This window comes from Puntigrus tetrazona, chromosome 16 (genome assembly GCF_018831695.1).
Source record: "Puntigrus tetrazona isolate hp1 chromosome 16, ASM1883169v1, whole genome shotgun sequence".
In the NCBI taxonomy this organism is placed as follows: Eukaryota; Metazoa; Chordata; class Actinopteri; order Cypriniformes; family Cyprinidae; genus Puntigrus; species Puntigrus tetrazona.
Window position 1 is genome coordinate 11,267,574 of NC_056714.1, and position 19,823 is coordinate 11,287,396.

At 37.6% G+C, this 19,823-nt stretch overlaps 1 pseudogene; it reads right to left on the bottom strand.

Annotated features, from left to right (window-relative positions):
- Positions 1–3,101: 3,101 nt before the first annotated feature.
- Positions 3,102–19,468, bottom strand: LOC122360000 (annotated as a pseudogene).
- Positions 19,469–19,823: the final 355 nt, after the last annotated feature.

Sequence of the window (19,823 nt, forward strand, 5' to 3'; positions counted from 1 at the left end):
CACAATATATATATATATATATATATATATATATATATATATCAAAAACTCTTATTTTATGAAATTAACAGTTTTTAATACCTTAAATTAAATGTTATTTTTAACCCAGTTTAACCCCATTGTGCAAGCTCTTATCAAATTATCCTGCATGTCCACTGTGTCCTCAAATATCTAGCCGTTTGATAACTAGAATACCTAGAATATCAAAATTCACTGCAGGCAGCAGATCCGTTTGCTATTTAGCACCCAAATTCTGGAACAATCTCCCTAACACTGTTCGGGAAGCATACACACTTAAATCTAAATAAAGACACATCTCTTAGCTTACACATAACACACTAATATGCTTCTATTATTCACATCTGTTAAAGGATTGTTAGGCTGCATTAATTAAATGAGTCTGAACCGGGAACACTCCCCATAACACACAATGTACTTGTTACATCATAAAAAGAATGGCCTTTACGCTAATATTAGTCTGTTTCTTTCTTATTCTTTTTCTCAGTTTGTATCTAGATCAGATGGTAGATCAGCACCAAGATATGACTTTCATCTGAGACCAGAACACCTAGATGAACCCTGTGGACAGATCACAGGAACCAGATTCACACACACATACACTATAAATCCTGACAATCTGACATGTGTTTAAAATTGAAATAAGTGCTGGGCATCTGGCCAGAGGAGAACTGTTTTTTTTCTCCATTCTGTTCACGATTCCTTGCTGCTGTCACCTCTGGCTCACTTAGTTGGGGACACTTTCTAGCATTATTGTCGATTTGATTAGAGACTGTCTCTGCATTTAATAAAAAAAAGTCTTTATCTCATCATTATGCATTACCATCACTCTATTCTCCTATTTGATACTGTTAAACGCTTTGATACAATTTGTTTTACTAAAAGTACTACATAAATAAAAGTGATTGATTGATTGACTGTTAGGGATGAGTTGGAGGAAGATTAAAAGGTAAACTGGATAAATCTACATAGCACTGGCTCTCTATCAAACATTGTATAGATTTTAAAATCTATAAATCCTAAACCCCATGGAGCCCATAGAGCCCTAAGCCCATGGAGTTTAGGAATAGCTGAAGGAAGTGGAGCTGTGATAAATAAGCAGTTGAAAACTGCAGTTTGAATACGAAGGACAGTTGAGATTGAAGAAAGGCGATAATTAAGTGTGCTAAGCTGGATGTGAGGGGTCTTCGAGTTCTCATAAAGGAATGTTTGAGCTGTGAATATCTGACAGTAATGTTCCTGACAGAGAGTGCCCTTGATGTCTCTTGACTGAACTGGATAGAGAGATGAACAATTTATTTGGGTCTTGATAGCTCTAGAGCTTTGATTCTCTCCTGTCTGATTTGCTTGTCATATTATGAATGATTTTTATAATAAGTATATGTAGTGTTTTCTGTACTGAAACTCCACAGCAAATTCCTTCTTCTGTGTAAACTCACAAGGCGACTCTTTTCTAATTCTGATTATTTCTGATTCTGCATTATGGTTAGTTAGATGACGATTAAGTTGCAGGAAGTGCTGAGGGCTTAGAGTTTATGATAAATTTGGTTAATGCTGAATATATTGGAATAATCTCACTTGGCTGTCTGCATGATTGAATTGGATACCTCAGATTTAAGTGTGCATTGAAGGCGAGCCACTGTTTGTTTACTGATATCATCAACAGCTCAGAATGCTTAGAAGTGTTTGCAATGGAACACAAAAGTATGGAAGAAGCTGTGCCATTAAATTAATTAATTAAATAATTAATTAAATTAATCACCTGATATGGGTGCATTCATTTGAGTCTTTTTCTTTTTCTTGTAGAATTTGGGGTAGACTACATGCAACATTTAAATCTACATTGAATTTAGAGAAAAAGAGACAAACAATGCAGTATGAGATGAACTGATAAAGAAGTACTTAGAAAGTGAGGTGATTGGTAGAGGCAAGGTGTAAAAAGGGTCACATTCCACTAAACCAGAAAACTGCACAGTCTTTTAGGAATACAAAATGTTTTATTAAAGCAATACAACAAATCAGTTATGGAAAAAAAGTTATATTAAACACATTATGCATATTACATATTTGCATTTAACAAAAAAAGCACATAACAAAAAAATGTGGCCTTGGTGTTAGAGCAATAGATATTAAATTAGCAAAATAAAAATATATTTTACCATTTCTTTTGGGACTAAAAATATGCATAGAAATTAAAATCAAAATCTATCATTCACAAAAAATATGAAATATTAGGCCTGTTGAACCATTGAATAATAACCTCTTAAAACAAGTAAAATTGTATCATTACTGTGTATTATTCACCCAAATCACCTAAAAAAATATATATATATATACACACACACACACTCATCACTTGTTCGAGTTGCAGCCTTATTTCAAAATCCAATACATTTTGTTTTTCATAATTTTGTTATATTATGCCTTCCTGTTTGCACTTATAATCCTTGAGATGCTTTTACAACTTGATAAAAGCCCACCTGTGGTAACTTTATTTGATTGGACGCGATTTGGAAAAGTGCACTCCTGTCTGTATATGGTCCTGCAGTAAACAATGCATGTCAAGCACAAACCAAGCCATGAAGTCCAAGCAATTGTCACCTCTTCACCTCTCAAGATGAGGGCAGGCACACATTTTTAGGTTTCAATTGCTCAGTTTGACCAGAAGTCCAGCTCTGGTTCTTTTTAAATTTCTTCTATTGAAAGTAAAAGAGACTATATGCTTCTGCAGAATTTTTTTTGTACCCTTCCCCATATCTGTGCATTGATATAATTCTTTCTCTGAGGTCTACACAATTCCTTGGACTTTATGGCTTGGATATTTGTATAAAACATCTAATGATCAGTAGAAACATGATCGTGTAATTTAACAAAATGTGGGAAGAGTGAAGAGCTGTTATAGTTTCTGGTTTCACTGTGTGTGTGCTGTTATAGTATTTGATTTTTTTCTGGATTTTTTACACATCAAGAGCACTCTTTACACCGCAATGGTACAACGAAAAACAGTGTGTGTGTGTGTGTATAAAAAGTAAAATATGTATATATATATATATATACATATATACATATATATATATATATATACATATATATATATATATATATATATACAAATAAAAATAATTAATTGTACTTTAATGTGACTAAAGTCCTAAGAGCCATTTTGGTAAACCATTATCACCTTATGTAATGTCCATAACAGTATATTTAATATTATGAATCGGTTACAAGCTTCATTTTTGTGTGCTATTTTCTCCATCTCCTGAAGCCCATGAACATGCTACAGCCATAACACAAAGTCACTATAAATGAAAATATCTGTGGAGAAAGAAAATAACACTGTTATAATAATTTTTTCAATCATTTTTTACAGCATTAGGTTAATAGTAGGATAGGTAAGGTAGGATAGTATGCAAATCACTGAATAATTCCAGACTAATCAGTCAATCAATGAAAATATACAGAAAAACCGCAATATTGGAAATATTATTTAAATTTCTAATATTGGTTTTCTTTTTTCATATACTTTAAAATATAAATTATTTCAGTTATGCAAAAATGAAATTTCATCTGCTATTACTCCAGTCTTCAGTGACTCAACATGACTGAAAAATCATAAATACTGTACAACCACTAGTAATATGCTTTAAAAGTACAGTTCACCCAAAAATAAAATTCTAGCATACAAACTTAAGGCATGATGCTAAAATGACTTTAAGGATGTACTTCTTCAAAGCTTTGACATATTGACACGTTGTGTGTGCCATTTTTATATATATATACAGTGGGGAAAATAAGTATTTGACACATCAGCATTTTTACCAGTAAGGCGATTTCTAAGTGGGCTATTGACACAAAATGCTGAGGAGTGAGGTGAGGTCAGGTGATTGACCGGGCCATTCAAGCAACTTGATTTTCTTTCTTTCTTTAAAACCACCTCATTGTTTACTTGGCCTTGTGTTTGGGAAATTATCTTGCTGAAATGTCCACCCTCTTCATTTTTTTTAGCTTTCTGGTGGATGGCAGCAGATTTTTATCCAGAATGTATATTTCTCCATTCATTCTGTCTTCATATTATTGAAGTCTGCCAGTAGCCCTTGCTGAAAAGCACCCCCAAACTTAACTGTTTGTATGGTGTTCTTGGGATGGTGGGCAGTGCCATTTCTTTGCCAAACATGCTGTGTAGAATGACCATACTATAGTCTCCCAATAATCCACAGGCTTCTCCAAATGCTGTTTCGCAAACTTTATCCAAGTCTCAACATGCTTTTTTGTTCAGCAATGGAGGCTTGTGTGGTGAGCGTGCAGGGATGCCATGGCGGTTCAGTGCATTGCTTATAGTTTCTTTGAAACGACAGTACCTGCTGATTCCATTTTCGGATAATGGCCACCACATTGCTCACAGGAATAGTGAGCATTCTGGAAACGCGCCTATAACCATTCACATCAAAATGATAAGATTACAAAGATCTTGAGAGAATTCTTTGCTTTTACCCATCATAAAGTCTTTCCTGTGTGCCTCCTGTGAAGCCTTTATAGACCATGAGTTAGGACTAAAGCAGCTGATATCAATTAGTACTGATACTTATTCCCTGTGTCATTCCACTTTATTTATTATGACTCAAGTTGTATATTTAAATGTTCTGATTTCTTTGTATGAATTCAATATTTGTAGCTTGATGGCTACATCTGGTGGAAATTTAGTGTCAATAACCTACTTAGAAATTCCCTTACTGATGAAAATGCTGATGTGTCAAATACTATATATATATATATATATATATATATATATATATATATATATATATATATATATATATATATATATACACAAGCTATGTCAATTAGTGTTGCGTTTCAATTGTGTGATTATTGCCATTTTTAAGTTTCATCAGTCACAGCTTCATGTTATTCATTTGTAGTGATTTCTGGTGCATTTGTCCATCATTTCCTGGGTCTCAATTGTGAAACAGACATTACAGTACATACAGTGCTCCATAATGCTCACATCGTGTCATTTTTATATAAAAAAAGAAAAATACTAAAGCTGTAACTTGAGTAGTTTGTCAGCAGACTACTTTTTAGTATTACTTGACTCATATTACTATTTTTCAGTACTTTTACTTGTTTTCAAGAAAATTGTTCCTTAAGTAACAATACTTTTACAATTTCTTAGTACTCTTAGTACTTAAAAGATTGGTGTTTGCATTTCCCTGTGTGCTTTTTTATTTATATTTATCTTGTTTTGTGAAAGATCTGTTGCACTGTATCATTATTTGTCTATTATCTGAGCATGAAACTTTTTGTGTTTTACAAAGTTGTATCCTTTTACATTTTTAGAAATTTCTTTATTTAAAAAAAAATATGTTTGATGCAGTTTCAACTATGTGCAAAATATTTTGTAAAATTGATGATGGAACAAAATGATTTCTCACAAGGAAAATACTTAATTTAAAAAATCTAACAATTTCAAGAAATAAATTCACAATTTGTAAGGTGAAAAGGCATTGTGTAGCTGTGTGTATACATCATGAGTTCAACTTTCATTTCATTTCATTTCAACTTTCAGTAGTGATTTGATAATTTGAGGAATAGTGATGTTCTTTCCTGGAAATCAATAGATTGTATTATAATGATATATTGTACAACTATTAGGACCATCAATGAGTTAGTATTTAATCTAAAAAATTACATTATTTGATCATTCATTAATCAAATTTATTATATTAATAATTATATAGAAGTATCATCTTTGGACATGCTGTATACTTGCATTTTAAATTAATGTTTAGTTTTTTTTCCAAAAACTCTTATTTTATATTCATCTTAAGAAAGAAAGTTACATGCATAAGGTGTAAAAGATAGATTTATGTTCCACTGTGCTGCATTTTAATTATTGTTACATTAAATAGATGTGTTTGCCATTGTGCCATTATATTTTGTTTTCCCCCTTTAATCAAAGTTTTGTATTTCTGTCAAAAAAATTGTTTATTTTTAAGCTATTTTACTTAGCATGTAGAATTCAGTGTTGAAACAAGAATCTCAATTAACACTTGAGTACAATTTATACTTGACGTAATAAGAAAAGAAAATCACTTTTCTTTAATCTTCATGATACAATATTTTGAAATAGCTGCATACATTCATTTTCACATCAGTGTGAATTATTATTGTTCTGCATATTTGCATATTTTTGCATATTTGTTTTACTAATTTAGTGTTTAGTGTGTTCTTTCTATATAACAAAAACCTTCAATTATTGAATCTGAAAATTGCAATAAATAAAAAACAAGGGAAATAAAAGGTAGTGTTAATAACTCACCGCAGCAGTCACATTAATGCTATATTCTCTATAGTCCAGAAATGTTATTATATTGCCACGGGGTCTGCGTATGCAGGTGCTGTTGGCATATGTACCGGCAGATGAAACTGTAGCTTCCAGCAAAAACGCACCAAAATAAAACAGCATAGCGATGAAATGGTAGAACATATCCTGTAAACAATGGGAGACAATTTAAGTTTATTATGTGTACAGATCATTAGATCAAAGGCTAGATTTTAGATAATACTGTTAGATTGTATTTCTAAATAAATAAATAAATTCACTCACTCACTCACTCATTAAATTTCCATAAGGACTGAACATCTCTAAGACGCCAAATATATCTATAAAATCTATACAATGAGGTTATTGCACTTTTTATTGCGCTTTTATTTATAACTGAACCTAGGTCAAAATATTTTTAAAATGCAAAATGGTCACACCAAACATTTATTTATTTTTCTATTTCTTTATATCATTCCTGAGAAACTTAATGATCATGAACTTACATACATTCTAAATCATACACATCTTAAAGCCATCCAGTATACATTTGTTTGACATCTCAAAGGAGACATATTGCAGACGAGAAAACAGCCTAAATAAATGCAGACGTCAAATAGATATTACGAGAATAATATTACGAGAATAATTTGTAATAATTGTAAAGTATTACAAAAATAAAGGTATAAAGAGTTTAAAGAGATTAATATTTAAAGAGATTAAAGTTATAGCCTAATATTTTGATATATACATTTGCATGCAACTGGCCTGGACTGGGAGACATTCACTTTTCAATTACTTTTTATTTATATATAACGCTTTTAACAACACAGATTGTATCAAAGCACTGAACAGTATAAAATAGAAGAATACAATGATAGGGATGTATGATGATTAATCAATTTGTTATTAATTTGTCTCTTTAATCAAATTCAGAGAAATTAAGTGTCCCCAACAAAGCAAGCCAGAGGTGACAGCGGCAAGGAACCTGTCACCAAGCCAGCAGAGGGAGCCCTTACCACTGGATGATCTGTGATCACTCCCTCTGCTGCTGCTTCCTGTTTGTGGCACTATAAATGCTGTAGCAGGCCCTCTCCTGCAGTTTGCATTGTTCGCCTGTACTATTGTTGTTCCCTAGTTTCCTTGTGTTTTCCGAGTTATTGATTCCTTGGTTTTGACCCTGCCTGTTTTTTGATACTCTGATTGTTTGCTGCCTGACCCAACCTCTGCCTGTTTTTGGATTCTGTTGTTGCCTTGCCTCTGATATTTCCGTTTGCTGTGTTTTGACGCCTGCCTGCTTTGACCATGCCTTTGTCCAATAAAAGTCTGCAAATGGATCCGCACGCCTCAGACCCTCATTCATGACAGAACCAAAACCTCATCCATACAGAATGGAGAAAAAAACCTTGGGAGAAACCAGGCTCAGTTGGGGCCAGTTCTCCTCTGGCCGGATGCCTAACACTTAACTTCCAGTTCCAGTTCATTCCAAAGTATCAGTTTTCTAAATCTGTCAGTTTTATAATGAAATACAAACAATATGTATATTATGGGCTAATGTTTTTTTATGCTCTTTAATATGGCATGACAATCGAACTATCGCTGTGTTCGCTGCATTTTCATTATAAATTAGGCTATACTGTTTTTCCATGCCATCTGATGTTCCTTCACTTTTATATCAATAAACTACTAGGTTTGTGCAATTAGGTGTGCTTGTAACTCCTAACTTTAATACTCTTTATTAACTCAAGGAACTTTGAATATTACTTTACAATCATTTGTTTTTTATGCTATTATGTTCACACAAACACTTAAAGCAACTACAGTTTTTAAATCCTGCATGCAACAAGCGCTCCTTTAAATGCATCCAAAATCTTACAAAGATCCGTTTTTATTACCAAACTATGTTTGATCAATTCTTCTTATAACATCAAGTCTTCTTATATCATCATGACATGCCTAAAATAAAATCTTTATAGAAATATTTCAAGCATAAACGTTAAACCTGGTCTATAATAATAAATGTGCGATATGTGCGGAGAGTGGAAGCTAAAGTGCGCTTTGTAGGAAAAGGAGGCTTGTTTTTTCAGTTAAAAACCCCACTAAAAGCATGTTTCCACTACTGGAATTTTGTTCTGGTCTTTGCTCTGGTCTCTATAAAAGCCTGTTCACCCCATTTTGAGGATTTTTTTAAGTATAATAATAATTATAGAATTGTAATAATCTTATAATTATGACATAGTTTCTCATTATATTGAGGGCATTCAAGTGGTCACCAACTACAAGACAACTCCACCTGTCTGTGATGGTGACGCCTCTACCAGATGCGCTGAATGACTTCTATGCACTTTTGAGGCACAGAATCAAACAATGGTGAGGAAGTCCACCCCTCATACCAATGACCATTCAAGGGTACTCTGCTTCACCCCAGCTGACGTGAGGAAAACACTTTATAGAGTTAACCCACGGAAGTCTGCTGGACCGACAACATTCCAGGCAGAGTACTAAAGGAGTGTGCAGAGCAGCTAGCGGATGTCTTCACTGATATCTTCAATATCTCTCTGAGCAGCTCTGTCATTCCAACGTGCCTCAAAACAACAACAATCGTCCCGGTGCCTAAGAAGTCTGTGGTTTGTGCCTCAATGACTATCATCATGAGGCTTGTCATGAGGCACATCAAGTTACAGCTACCACCTTCACTTGACCCATTACAGTTTGCGTATCGTCCAAACCGCTCTACGGACGATGCTATCACCACAACCCTCCATCTCGCCCTCTCACATCTGGACTCAAAGGGAAACTACGTCCGAATGCTGTTCATTGACTTCAGCTCAGCATTCAACACCATCATCCCTCAGCAACTGATAGAGAAGCTAAGCCTGCTGGGCCTGAACACCTCTCTCTGCAACTGGATCCTGGACTTTCTGACAGGCAGACCTCAGTCAGTCCGGATCGGGAACAGCATGTCTAGCACCACCACACTGAACACTGGAGCTCCTCAGGGCTGTGTGCTCAGTCCACTGCTGTTCACTTTGCTGACTCACGACTGTGCAGCGATGCACAGCTCAAATCACATCATCAAGTTCGCTGATGACATGACTGTGGTGGATCTCATCAGCAAGAACGACGATTTAGCATACAGAGATGAGGTGCAGCAGCTCACAACTTGGTATAGAGCCAACAATCTATCTCTGAACGTCGACAAGACAAAGGAGATGATTGTTGACTTCAAGCGAGCAAACAGTGACCATTCTCCACTGTCCATCGACGGGTCCAAGGTGGAGACCGTCAAGAGCACCAAATTCATTGGTGTTCATCTGGCGGATAACTTCACCTGGTCACTCAACACCAGCTCCATCACCAAGAAAGCCCAGCAGCGCCTCTACTTCTTGAGGAGACTGAGGAAAGCTCATCTCCCTCCACCTATCCTGACTATGTTCTATAGGGGGACATCCTTTGCAGCTGCATCACTGCCTGGTTTGGGAATTGCACCATATCGGATCGCACAACCCTCCAAAGGATAGTGAAGACAGCTGAAAAGATCATTGGCGTCTCTCTGCCCTCTCTCACGGACATCTACACCACACGCTGCATTCGCAAAGCCCACAATATAGTACAGGACCCCACACATCCCTCACACACATTATTCATCCTCCTTCCATCTGGAAAAAGGTACGGGAGCAGTCGGGCCCTCACAACCAGACTGCTGAACAGTTTCTTCCCACAAGCCATCAGACTCCTCAATAACCACACCTGAATGGCCTTCCTGTCCCATAAGCATTCTTGCACGTCATATTTATTGTTGTGCACCTCATATTTATTGTTGTTTGTATTTTGTGTTCTTGCACTAATTATGTTTTTGCCTTGCACTAATTTTTGTCTTATGTTTGCACTAGTTTGCACACTGGGTTTGCACTCTACTCCCTTGCTGTTTGCACTAGTCCGCACACTTTGCACTTTATGTGGCTAAGACACTGTCTTAGCTCAATATGTGAAGTTCTTTTGTATTGTGTTGTAAGTGTGACTCCATGTAGCACCAGGTCCTGGAGAAACGTTGTCTCATTTCACTATGTACTGCACAGCTATATGTAGTTGAAATGACAATAAAAGCCACTTGACTTGACACTTGACTTGATATATATATATATATATATATGTATATGTATATGTATATGTATATGTATGTGACGTGGGTAAAGAAACACACGGCAATGAGAGTTTGATAAATACCCCCAGGGTGAAGGGTGAATTAATAAAGAAACAGTGAATAATACAGGTGCTGGTCAGTGTACAAATGGTGCAAGGTGCTGAGGCGCTCTCTCTTTCCTCTTTATCAGTTTATCAGTTTCAGAGAGGGGTACCTGCCAGTATCCCTTTGTTAGGTCTAACATCGAGATATACCAGGTCCTTCCCAATCGGTCCAGCGACTCATCCACGCGTGGCATGGTGTATCCATCAAATCTGTGTATCAAACCCAGTCACCAAAATGCTGTTAAACCGTGAACATGTCCACTACACTTTAGGACCTATTCAACTTCAAGTTGGTTTATTTCATACAGAAGACATTCATCTACTGTTTGTGGAGAACTCACTGGCTGATGTCTTCCTAGGGGTGTCACGGTTCATGGATTCATTGTCTCATCTTGTGTGTCTGTTTGTTATGTGCTGAGTGTTTGGGTGTGTCTGAGCTTGATTGCGATCTGATCAGCCCCAGCTGTGGCTCATTATTTGGGCTATTTAAGACCAGCTAACGGCGCTCTCATTGTCAGATCCTCACCGTTGTCCTGAGTTCCTGTCTTGATGTTGCTCTGTTTGTCGGTCTTCTGGATTGTTCCTGACTACAGAAGATTCCGCTTGGATTGGCTGTCCACTGCGCCCCGGCACCCACTTTCTCCGTACTCACGCTGCAACGAGCTCCACCGTCATCAGTGACTTTCTCTCTTGTTTATCGCCTAATAAACTGTTGTTAACCACAATTGAATCCTTCTCTTGATTCCCGTGACAAGGGGGCCCATTTTGTACATAGCATGATCTCGCGCTCTCTTGGAAAACTGGGGAAATCCTAAAGTGGGGAACCTGTTTACCTGATTGCTTTCCTTTACTCTGAGTCATTCTTCCAATGCAAGATTTATCAGTTCACACACACCTCCATCAGTTCACACAACTACACAACTGCTAGTCCCCTGGACAAGCAGCCAGTTGTTCTGCCCCAAAAAAGCCTCTCAGTTACCACCAAACTGTGCCACTCCCATCACAGGCCTCCTCAAGCCCAAGTCCTGGACCCTGGAAGCCACTGAAGCCTTGGACACACTTAAACAGACCTTCACTCAAGCACCTATCCTGAGCTACCATTCGTAGTTATTCGGGCCATTTTATCTCAACAGTAGGGGCAACCATCACGACTCCATCCATGTGTGTACTACTCCAGGAACCTCAGCTGGTAAAAATTAATTTCATATCATCCAGGTCCAAGGAATGTGAAAGTTGATGCACTGTATGCAAATCTCTATGCTCCAGAGGAAGATACAGAGGAATCTGAGAGCATTCTTGCATCTCAAGTTATTGTCAGTACCATTGAGTAGGAAACCCCCTCCAGCTGCCTCCAGCACTGCTTCAGCCAATCCACCGGGCTGTCCCCGGAACCTCCGGTATGTACCATGATCCCAAAGCAGTCCTTTTATTCACTTGGCTTCTGGTTTCCTAAGATAGCAAGGGATATGAGAAGGTTAATGCAGGGGTATGAGACACCTGCCTTCTGGTAAACTCCTCCCCCTACCAGTTCTAAATCGCCCCTGGTCACACCTAGGAATGACAGACCTACCTCCCTTAGATGGTAACACATGCATCCATGTTGTAGTAGATTGTTTCTCTAAATTCTGTCATCTTCTGCCACTCCAGGGTCTTTCCTCTGCCATGGAAACCGCAGAGCTGCTATTAAGCTATTATGGACTCCCTGAAGACATAGTCTGTGGAAGTCTGTTACTGTACTCACTCCCTTCCAGAACATGCTCAGCTTTTAGCCTGCACTGTTCCCCTGATCCGGCGAACCCTTTGATGTTCCTGCTGTAGACCACCGGTTCCAAGGGGGCGAGAGGGACCATCTGCAGCGGAGGAGAAGGAGACATTTTTTTAATTTGGTGAATAGCTTCTCTGACATGTTTAACATAAGGCCTAATTGATGGATTGCTGCACAATTGGTTGTCCTTCTGTAAGGGTCTTCTCTCTTCTCAGAAGAATGCTGGAGCTCAGACAGAGTGACCATCGGGTTATTGATCATCTCCTCCTCCTTCTTCCCAATCACTCAGCTTAGATGGCTGGCCAGCTTTAGGAAGAGTCCTGGTGGTTCCAAACATCTTCCACTTATAGATTATAGAAGCCACTGTGCTCATTGGAACTTTCAGAACAGCAGAAATCTTTCTGTAACCTTCCCCCAGCCTTGTGCCTCGAGAATGTCATAATGACAATGTCATAATGACAATGTGAAAAAGTAAATTTATTAAAATAAAAACCTGAAAAATCATATGTGCATAAGTATTCACAGCGTTTGCCGTGAAGCTCTAAATTGAGCTCAATTATATTCTGTTTCCACTGATCAGTCTTGAGATGTTTCCGCAGCTTAACTGGAGTTCACCTGTAGTAAATTCAGTTGATTGGACATGATTTCAAAAGGCATACACCGGTCCCAGGGTTGACAGTTCATGTCAATGCACAAACCAAGCATGAAGACAAGGGAATTGTCTGTAGACCTCAGAGACAGGATTGTCTCGAGGCACAAGCCTGGGAAAGGTTACCGTCGCTTTCCATCCAACCTGATAGTGCTTGTGAGGTACTGCAAAGAGGGTTGGGCAAAAATTCCCAAAGACAGTTGTGCCAAGCTTGTGGCACATCTTTTTTAAGCTTTTGTAAATCTTATTTACTCTTGTCCTTACAGTTTATTGACCTAACTTCAGTTTTAGATCAATCAAGACCAGGGCTGGGAAGATTACTTTTGCTTTTTTCGTTACACATTGCAAAATACATGTTTTAAAAAGTATTTTGTTAATAGTTAACTAGTTAACTATTTTTGTAAGTTCAGTGAGGACTATTCTGCCTTAAAACCTTTTTTACAAATGAGATCTAGGCTGTTATCTTTTAAACAGAAAAGGAAAAACACAACACAAAAGGATACAGAACATAAAAATATTTATTTCAACATATTAATGAATATAAAACAATTTAACAAAATAAAAAAAATAACTTAGCCTTTAAATCTCATTTGTAAAGCTTTGCAATGCATGAATAGTTCTCATGATAAGACGAGGCTAAGAGGTGATACATAAAAGCATAAATAAGCATAAAACAATATACAATACACAAGAACAACAACAAAAAAATTATTATCAGTTGGTTGCCAGGGAACCTTGGGCCTGTTCTGGCTTTTGGAGACCCATAGCGCTTTCATTTGCTCTTTCATTAGCCCCATGGTTGAATAAAGGGGTATTAGGGATTTTCTATTAAGTACAACAAATAGTGTCTGACTGGTCAAAATGCTACATTCGAACATTGTTGTATCGTCCAATAGGCAACAGCAGACAACATCGATGTTGCAGAACAATCAGACATGCACCTGCCACTCATGGATGGAGGGCAGTGGTGGCTTTGGGTTGTTAGTTGCCTCCGGGCAAAGTTGTTTGTGCCATGTTGTATGCTGTCCGGTGGTGTGCTGTGGTGGTATAAGCTGTAGCAAGGTGCAGATCTGGCTCTGCAGGTCTGCAGCTGGTCTGGCTCAAATGGTTGTTAGCCAGTAGACTATCCTTGGTACACGTGGCATGGAACAGCTGGGCTAGACTCTCACTGGTGAGAGTGCAGGTGGTTCCAGGGGTCACGGAAAACGTCATGGAGGTTTGTAGTGTGAAGAGAGTTTCAGACTGACCTAGTGATGATGGCAAGAGGGCATCAGGTGGTTGTTTGGCCTCTGTGTAGCTCGAACATCCCTGGATGTTAAGCTAGCTCGAGTCATGTTGGTAGAAGTTACATCATACATTGTTGTCTGGCTGCTTCTCGTTTGTGACCTCTGAGTGTCACTCTACAGGCTGCTTCAGAATACACCTGAATAAATGCTTTTTCTTCTGCAGCTGTAGAGGTTTTCAGGAAGTTGACTTGTCAAGTGTCAGGTAAAGGCTATGGCTCCCTTGTGTTTGTGGGTGAGAGTGCTCTGCTCTGCTGGCTCTGTGATGTGCAGCAGGGTGCCTTTTTACTGTTGCAGATTTGCTGAGTCAGGGTCTGGCTGCATGCAGATGGTCTTCCAAGGCCTTAGCTCTAGTGTCTCTCGCTAAGTTATGCATGCGCTGTTTTTAACAGTGACTTTGTGTGAAACAGTTCAGGGGTTTTCAAGCTGGCTAGGCATCAGGAATCCACTTGTTTTGCACTGTTGCAGGGCGTTGGCTACTTTAGGTTGAAGGATGTCCATCACAGCACTCTATTGGGTTTCCAGGTGGTCCTGGTGAGGTTGTAGGACTGGATGTTTGTAGACTGTCTGGGACACACTGGCACACTTGAGGAAACACCAGGGAGAGAGCAGAAGACTAATGCAAGCACATATAGAGGTGTTAAACTATCTGTATGGGAAATGGCCCTGTAGGCTATGTAAGGTGTGAATAACTACAGGTGAATTTCTAAGTGAGCTACTGACACAAAATTTCCATCAGTTGTAGCCATAAAGCCAAATATTAAATTCATACAAAGAAATCAGAACATTTAAGTATACAAGTTGAGTCATAATAAATACAGTGAAAAGACACAGGGAATAAGTATTGAACACGCTTTTATTTAATACTTTGTAGAAAAGCCTTTGTTGATGATTACAACTTCTGGACACCTTTTGTATGGAGAGACCAGTCATCTGCATTGCTCAGGAGTGATTCTGGCCTATTTTTCCACATAAACAGTCTTTAAATCTTAACATGAACTTTCCTTGGGTCTCTTTGATCTTCAGTTCTCTCCATAGATTTTCTATGATTTAGGTCAGGTGATTGACCGGGCCATTAAAGCCACTTGAATTTCTTTCTTTAAAACCACTTCATTGTTTCCTTGGCCTTGTGTTTGGGAAAATTATCTTGCCTAAATATCCACCCTCTTTTCATTGTCAGCTTTCTGGTAGATGGCAGCAGAGTTTTATCCAGAATGTCCCGCACATTTCTCCATTCATCCTGCCTTCAACAATATGAAGTCTGCCAATACCCCTTTGCTGAAAAAGTACCCCCAAACTGAACTGTTGGTGTGTTGTTCTTGGGTAGTAGTGGGCAGTGCCATTTCTTCTCCAAACATGGTGTGTAGAATGACTGCCAAAAGTTCAATATTGCAATATCTGACCATACTACAGTCTCCCAGTAATCCACAGGCTTCTCCAAATGCTGTTTCAAAAACTTTATCCAAGTCTCAACATGCTTTTTGTTCAGCAATGGAGTCCTGTGTGGTGAGCGTGCATGGATGCCATGGCAGTTCAGCACATTGCTTATAGTTTTCTTTAAAACAACAGTACCTGTTGATGCAAGGTCTTCCTGAAGTTCTGCCCAGTGGCTCTTGGCTCTTGGAGAACTCTCCAGATTATTCTTCTCCTCGGACATGGATCTTATGTGGAGCACCTGATCGTGGCTTGGTTTATGGTGAACTGATGCTCTTTCTACTTCCTTATAATTGTCCCCACAGTGCTCACAGGAACATTCAGCATTCTGGAAATGCACCTATAACCATTCTCATCAAAATGATAAGATTAAAAAGATCTTGAGAAAATTTTTTGCTTTTACCCATCATATAGTCATTCCTGTATGACTCCTGGGTAATGAGAAAGCCTTTATAGGCCATCAAATAGGACTAAAGCAGCTGATATCAATTAGTACTGATAGGGGCAGAGTTTCTCTTTCAAAACTGACATATTTCAGGTAATCTCATGGCTTTCTATGCAATCTTCATGTGTTCAATTCTTATTCCTGTGTCATTTCACTTTATTTAATATAACTCAACTTGTATATACTTAAATGTTCTGATTTCTTTCTATCAATTCAATATGTGGTGTGATGACTACATCTGGTGGAAATTTTGTGTCAATAGCCTACTTACAAATCCCTTACTGATAAAAAAATGCTGATGTGTCAAATACTTATTTTTTCCCTGCTGTCGTTAGGGGCAGGTATGATGAGGTATGATGCTAAGACCACAAGGATATGGTTTAAGTAAATTTTAATTCTGTCAGCAGAGGTTACTTAAACTTAAATAAAATCAGAAAAGACTGAATGAAAAGAATAGAAAGGGCTTTTCTTATTTAGCTTAAGCTAGAAGATATACAGTGGTCAGGGGAGTGTCATAAAACCTAGCAGTCTGTTAGCAAAGCTTGCAGGGAATGCATCACACACCTAAAGGTGTTTGGAAGTGTTTCTGCTAGGGAGTAAGGAGGCTACTAATCACCTGTACAGCTCATTAAAAAGACAGCTACTGCTAGGACTGCTATTTTACTATAACAAGAGGGAAGACAGTGAATTTACATTAACTAAAGTAAGGTACAGTAATCACTTTGGTATTGAAAAAAACCTTTCGGATGTAACCGTAATTTGATTACCACCCATTTAAAATGTAACTATAACATAATACAGTTATTTTGTTATTTTATATTTTGTATTGTAAGTGCATAACAACGTTACATTTAGTTTATTACTCCCAGTCCTATTCATGACAAACCAAACCTCATGTGGGACGCGACTTGTTTGATAGTAAGCAACTTGATTTTCAGTCGCATGACTAATTGGTTCAACTGATGCAGATCTAAAATAGGATGCAACTGTTAGCCTCATCGAGACAGACAAAGCATCACATCTCAAAACCAGCCCAAAAGATAGAAAAATTTAATATGATTGACCATTCTGAGAATCCTAATGCCTCTGTGCTGAAAATACCTGCCACTTCGCTTGCACCTCGTAAAAAAATGACAGGAAAGGGTGATTCAGAGGACCAGCCCTTGTCTGGAAAAAACTATGGTCTGAGACCATAAGGGACCAGATGTGGAAAAATCGATCTCAACAGCATGACAGCACATCCTGTTGCTTGCAAAAAGTGGGCACAGGTTGTAGGTTGTGGGTTTACAAATAATTTCCTATAGGCCTCCTATATGTTTATTGTGTATTAAATCATCCTATTTTTCATCTATGCATAACTATTTTTGTTAGATAAAGTTGTAATAAGTGCACGATATTTGAAGTTTGGTATTGAATGAAAGCTTGTGACATTTGCTCATTTTCGTCTGGATAAACAATGGGTCTATGGAACAACGATAACATGCTCAAAACCTATGATCTGAGACCATACAGAATGTTCATCTATGCATAACCCTTTTTGATAGATAAAGTTATAGATAGATAAAGTAATAAGTGCAAGATATTTGAAGTTTGGTGTTGAATGAAAGCTTGACATTTGCTATTTCATGGTGTGAATAAATGTTTCCTATTGTATGGATGTTACAGAAGATTATAAAGTTGCAGTGACACACAAGTGTGATACATGTTGGGCTGATTACTGAGTAGTCATGTTTTAGTACAGAATAGTGCAATAAAATTGTATTTTATTATAAAGAATTGTCTTGTGTGTTGTGTATTGTAAAGTCGAACTTTTCAAAGACCAATGCTACATTGCTCAGAATCAGGAAAGGAATAAATACCAGATTTTGTATTATTTTTTTGTTAATCATTAAATAAACAGAATTGTTTATTGTGTATTGACATAGACCCAAAGCGCTTTTGTCCTCAACCACCACCAGTGTGCAGCCTCCACTGATGATGTGACAGCAGCCACAGGACAGGTGGAGAGGAGAGAGCCATTCTAGTGGATGGGGATTATTGATTAGGCCAGTAGAGTGAATTTGGCCAGGACACTGGGGTTACTTTCTTTACGGTATGAAAGTCATGGCATTTTTAATGACCCCCAGAGAGTCAGGACCTTGGTTTAACATCTCTCATCTAAATGATGGTGCTCTTCAACAGTATAATGTCCTCATCACTATACTGGGGTGTTAGGAGCCACACAGACCCACACAGTTGTAACAAAGATGTTTAGAATATGGTTAAAAGTGACCTTCATGATAAAAAAGTAAATATCTGTTAATTTATAAAATGATCTTGAACAAGTGAAAACCCTCTAACCTGTCTAAAACAAAACTTCAAAAACTATATTGCAAGCACTGGTATTTCCTGTTCTACCAACCCGGTGACCTTGAGCAAGCTGCTTAACCATAAACTGTACTTGAGTTGACTCTCCTTAGTGTTAAAAAAAAAAATGTACATTAAAGTATTCACTATGAATGTGCTAAAAATAGTTTTAGCACTGTGCATTTCCATTTGTAAAGTTATACACACTTTTACCATGAAATTCCAGTCAGTGTTAATTTTGTCAGCCAGGCCCAGCAGAAACAGGGCAAGGTATAAAGATGAACAGATGAACATGGTTACTGACACAAACATCACCCATCCCTGCAACAAAGGCACAGACACATTCATCGACGCCACTAATATCCACACCAACCCTCCAAACACCTAAATAAAAAGAAGTATATTAAAGAAGTCACTGCATTTAATATATAGCATATTAGAAAACATAATACTCAAAGAGTATTACAATTACAAACAATTATTAGATATTTTCAGCATTATAATGAGAGCAAAGTCATTTAGTTATTTGGCCTAATGCAGCCTGCAACCCACTAAACACCACACAGTTTGCTGGATAGGTAAGATACATTTTTCTGAATTCAAAGACCTTAAAATGTCTTAATATTTTTATGTATGGCATAATAAACTTATACTATATTAACAATACTATATTCTTTCAGAGTCTCAGAAATATGAGTCATACTGTATACTTATTATTATGACTTATGTAAGAAACCAAGGTGTATACTGTACTGCCATAATCCATTCAAAGAGACATCTTTTGTTTTATAGAGAGTTGCTGAAGTAAGCTTTGGAAGAGTTATGAACAATCTTGCCTACGATTTCAAACAAATCAGGGCCCCTGAGATATGTTCTCAATATTTCATTCCAAGGGGTAAAGAAATAGCTGGTGCTGGAAAAGAGGTAGTGGTGCAGGGTTCTGTGTTTCAGCCATCCCCATTCGCTTGACAAATACAGGCTGAACAAAGGACTAACGTGATTGGCGTCCTGCTGGAATCAAGTATCAGAACAGGTCTGACAGGTGTGTGGCCACTCCCATCTTGTTAGGTCATTTTCCGCTCTCCCACAGTTGAACTCAAACAACTGTGTCTAAGGTACTCAGTCTCATTTACTCTGAATATTCATTTACTATTTTACTTTGACTTTATTATTTAAAATGTGCTTCTTGTTTTTAGTTTAGTTTTAGTTTCTTAGTTTTCCTTTTGTCTACAATACAATTTATTTTATTTTCTTCCGCTTGGACTGTTTCATAACTTTTAGTTAATACCAACACACATGTGCATAGGTTC